General features: G+C 35.6%; 1 long non-coding RNA gene across 1 annotated transcript; it reads right to left on the reverse strand.

Moving 5' to 3' along the window:
* Positions 1-573: 573 nt before the first annotated feature.
* On the reverse strand, positions 574-1,660 carry LOC144355786 (uncharacterized). Its single transcript, XR_013421299.2, has 2 exons — positions 1,462-1,660; positions 574-1,358 (listed from the first exon to the last, which is right to left on the reverse strand). It is a non-coding gene; the product is annotated as an uncharacterized LOC144355786 (long non-coding RNA).
* Positions 1,661-5,274: the final 3,614 nt, after the last annotated feature.

Genomic DNA, 5,274 nt, shown 5'->3' on the forward strand with positions numbered 1-5,274 from the left:
GGTCAACATTATGATCCTAACAATCCACATATGTGTTTTGGTAATGTAGTAGCTTTCATATGTCTATCATGTACGCGATCATCGTCATTCAAGTTCGCTGACATCGGCATGGTCATAAATCCATTTTAATTAGCGTGGCTATGGGTATAATCTACAAACGTGATACGTACAATGAAATTCAGTCTGTCAAATACTCGCCCACGGAGGCTCTAACGGAAGAGGTGTTTTTTATGTGAAAAAAATGTCATGTTTTACAATATGGCAGAGTTGTTAGTGTGGCGGGGTACCGACTAAACCGTTGAAGGCGCCTATTCCATGACGTTACTTCGCGCGAGGGTATGAAGTCATTGAAATATCAGCCTTCTCGTCACACCATTCAAGTTGGTTAGGGAGCTTAAAAAAAATATCACAGATTGTTCACACCACGTATTTTACTTCCATCTGCAAATGACGTAATCATAGATCGGTTTCCCCCCCCCCCGTCAGGAACCGTTTATGTATGATATAAATAGATACACCACGCGATAGCATAGATCGACCATAACTATTAAATGTACGACAGCAACAAAACAATTAAATGAAATATCTTTACTCGGACCTTTGACCTTTAAACTCCAATAATTCCCATCTTGAGCTTGGGGTGAAATATACTAGTAGCCCATATATAATGTGCTCATTTTTTTTGCTGATCTCGGGCACAGTTATATTGTATTTGTAGTACGTAGCTAGGTAGTGTTCACTGATGTCGAGTGGTTATGTCCAATGCATGTGCCAATTATCGCAAACTGTCAAGGGAACGCGTGCAAGAATGATATATGTTGGATTAAGTAACAATGCATTCATCATAGTTTTTTAATAACGTCCATATTTATATCTGATATATCAACTCACTGTCTTTAATATGTACACAATTTATCACTATGAATTATATAAAATATAAAAAGTTCCATGTTTTCGATTTTGAATACGCATGTGTAGCCTAGCCTGGCGTTGCAGACGAGTGCAGCAATATTTGCCGGATGTTTTAGTAGTGTAGAGATTTCTCATCGAAATGGTAATGTTGTTTGTATTTTGCATCTCTACGTAGCATTCTTAGCATGTCAAATGCCATGACCTATGATATAATTATATACGCACGTGGGGCACTGTTATCACACACTAGAACATCAGTTGCTGGACATCACGTACTGTCACGTGGGGCACTGTTATCACACACTAGAACATCAGTTGCTGGACATCACGTACTGTCACGTGGGGCACTGTTATCACACACTAGAACATCAGTTGCTGGACATCACGTACTGTCACGTGGGGCACTGTTATCACACACTAGAACATCAGTTGCTGGACATCACGTACTAGTAATATAAAAACTTGTTTGTCAGATAATATGTCGCATATCACGTTACCGTAGCGGCCTCTACACTGATATTGAGAACTTTCGTAGAAGGCATGACTTACTTTCCCGTGAATATTTCATACCTTTGGTCCCCCTTGTAGTAGCGCCTTGGTAGATCAGTATTAGGTACAAGAGGTTATCGTTTACAGAAGTGAGGTCTCCAAACAAACACATTGCATGAATATCATTGTATTTCCATAGTTATTTACTTTGTTACCAATTTGGATGGGTTCAGTTGTGAGTGTTACCGTCTGAGTTGCAGTACATACATTGCTGGTTTCAGGTGCACACGCCTTCCTGTATAATTACGTCAACAACTTTCCGTATCGCAATGACACCATGTAGGAAGTGTGGCGATGGTAACCCTTGGTGGCAGCAGTCATGTAAATGTGGTCAAGTTAGTCGAGAAGGGTTATGCGCACGCCACATTGGGTCGTATCTGGGAGCTCTCAAATAGGACCTCACGAATACGACCTACTTTACATATTACCCATATTGCATTATACAAAATGGCTGGTAGGTTAGTTGTTAGTTTTTTTCGGTTTCTTCGCAGTGTGTACTCGATGTTTTGCGTTTACCAGTAATCGTACGTTTTCCTGACGCAGTATTTGAACCAATATCGCCTCGCGAGATAGCGATTCAGTTTGCATGTTTATTCATGTTTATGAACGTAGGATTTATTGACATTTATTGGAATATTTATTGGCATCGGACTCGTTGCGTTGACCCGAATCTTCGACAGCTTGTTTAAACGGAAGAATAACAAATAGATTTCCATACTCTTCAGGAGTAAAACAGAGCTGTAACTTAAGCCCAACATTATTTAATCGTTTTTATTTTATAAATGCTCTCCAGACATTTTTGCTATGAACACTTGTGATCCTCCAACCAGTCGGAGCCCAGGAACTTTGATCAACTGTACGCAATCCCTATGAGCGGGGGGGGGGGGGGGGGGGGGGTTATCGGCTGGTATCTAGTTTAAGAAATAAGGGATGAAGGCTCCAGCCAGCTCATATTTTTTAAACTCGAAAAAACAGTCAAACGGAATGAAAAAATAAAATCTAAAAAAAATACCAGCTTGAAGAATATTGGTTGCTGTTTAAAATTTCAAATTTGATCATAGTTCCTGTGCTCCAACACGGGGGGGGGGGGGGGGGGGGGGCTCCTTTTACCAAAACCATCACCCCATACCACTCCTAGCCCAATTTAATTGCGTATGTCCCTTCTAAGGACGCCTATAGTTATCTAGAGGGGGTATAGGGAAGAAGGCTTATTACTGAAACAAACGTACACTAGTACAAGTTCGTACTAAAACAAACACTCAATTCTGTCTCAAACCTCAAAATAAGCATAGCTCTAAACCTATTTGATAAATTGATAGCACCCATCATTAGCTATGGGTGTGAAGTATGGGGAGAGGAAGTCACTAAAAATAGCGATATTATTGAAACTGTTAACTATTCTTTCTTCTGATTACTCCTGAGGGTTAAAAAGAATGCTACTAAGCTTGCAATCTTAGGGGAATTGGGAAGATACCCTCTTGCCATAAAAATTATCACACAAATAATTAAATTCTGGCTCAGATCAAAACTTCCATAGACGCCCAAGTTAATAAAAAGCACCTTTGATGAGGTCAATACAGTAAAAACTAGGTGGACAAGAAATGTCGACAAAATAATCAGTGACAACAATCTTGATAAGGCAATAAAACAACAAATAAAAAAAAAGAAACCACACCAAACCAAGACTATCTCTGCTTTACTGAAAGAAAATTATAAAATAAAATGGAAAGAAGCTCTATTTGATGACAACAGAGCAAATGGTGGAACAAACAAATTGGAAAATTATAGAACATTCAAAACACAGTTTAAAATGGAAAAATGTTTAATAACAATGAGTAATATTAAACTGAGACACTCCCTATGCCAGTTCAGAATCTCTGATCACAAACTTCATATTGAAACTGGCAGGCATTGCAGAACTCCAAGGAATGAAAGGGTCTGTAAACACTGTGCTAAAAAGCAGATTGAAGATGAGATACATTTCCTTATGGACTGCAGTCTGTACAATACACACAGAAGTACTGTAAGGAAATTATACAAAATTTTAGGAAGTTAAATGAACTAGAAAAATTCAATGCAATCATGAAATATTGTTCAGGAATAAGAACTGCACAATACATACAAAAATGTATGCAAATGAGATGTGAGCAGCTCTACCAAAATTAAAAATATTCTTTCCACCATAATTATGACTCTAATGTGATTTTAATGTGATTTTGTTACTTCTTAATAATATTAGCTAGTGTATTGTATTGTACCGTATAAGTTTATTATGATCTTTTGCGTGTTTGTAATATTATTTAGCTTTATTTAGCATTCTGTGTAGTTGATTAACATTACTGTATCTTAGTGTAGTTTATTTTATTTTATCTTATCTATTTTTATTGTTATATGACCATAGAACAACTCACTGTAGTTCGTTTTAGTGTTGAATAAATTAATTATTTGACAAATTAATTTATTTTTTAATTCAGCTAATCCTTGTTTGAGGTAGTGATGTCTGGGGGCATTGAAGCATGTACTGTTCCAATGTACTATTTAACATCTAGTATGTTAGCTTGCAGCATTTAACTGGTACAATTGTATAAAACCAGTTTAATTCCTCTCCAGGAATTTGACATGTTTCAATAAATGTAAGGTTATCCTGATATTACTTGTTCTAGACCTGAGTGTTTTTGGGTAAATTTTTTTTCTAAGATTGGGGAACACAGCATTAAAGAACTAGGTAATATTCTTTCCACATTAGACGTAAACAAATTTCACTGGCTAACTCAGGTGACTGTGTATTATTGTTGTCGTTAAAACAATACTTCATACCTTTGTAATTTTTAAACATTATTATCTTGGTATAGTAGTGGTTTATACCCCGGTATAAGGAGCAGTATAAATTTGATATCTTAGAACATAACATGTTTCTGTTTTAGCATGTTTGGTCTTATATTGCTTCAGTGATCAAAACATTCAATCCCATTCCTATACACAAGACAGAACCTATATTTCAAAACTGTGATTGGAATAAACATCTTTCATGATGTTGAATAGTTCCTTAAAATAAAAGGAAGACAGTGATTGGTGTGCTTACTACAGGCTAATTACTGCAATGTATTTTACAACAACTTTCTTTTGGTAACCATCAGGTGCTACAATTTTTTTCTCAATAATGATCAATGTATGTTTCTAATTTGTGTTTATTGAAAATCAAATTATTTTACTAATAGATGTCATCTCTATTACTTATAATAAATAAAATGTGGCTAATGATTTTTATCAAATTTACCGCTGCATGTACATAAATCAGATTAAATTATTACCAGTAGCTGATTTGGATGGCTGATAGACAGTATGAACCTAATAAAATGGTCCATGATTTAACAGTAGAATGTATAGTTTCCTTTCTCAAACAAGTGAATTTTTAATCTAATGAATATTTCTATTTAGTATCCACTGGAATTCAAACCAGTGAATGTTTTTTAAATACACAGTGCCCTCTATGGGTTGCTTGGAGAAAGATACAAAATAATGTGAACTACCCCCGGTAATTGAAATTGAAGATTGCATAGCAATTGTTAGTTTTATAGAAGTTCAAGAAAGATTAATGTCTGATAATTGTAAATGTAGTTCCACCTTGTTCAAATTCTACCATTTAAAATCATGAAGTGAAGAATATCATTTTTCAGGCATGCCTTAATATATTGTGTGCACCATAGTTTTGGAATCAGCTGTCCTGAAAATTCATTTATTTAATATTTTAATCATTCATATTGTGAAAGGTGCAGCATTTGAATATTGCATAATATTGCATATATATATAAA

This window comes from Saccoglossus kowalevskii, chromosome 21 (genome assembly GCF_978046115.1).
Source record: "Saccoglossus kowalevskii chromosome 21, keSacKowa6.1, whole genome shotgun sequence".
Taxonomy (NCBI): Eukaryota; Metazoa; Hemichordata; class Enteropneusta; family Harrimaniidae; genus Saccoglossus; species Saccoglossus kowalevskii.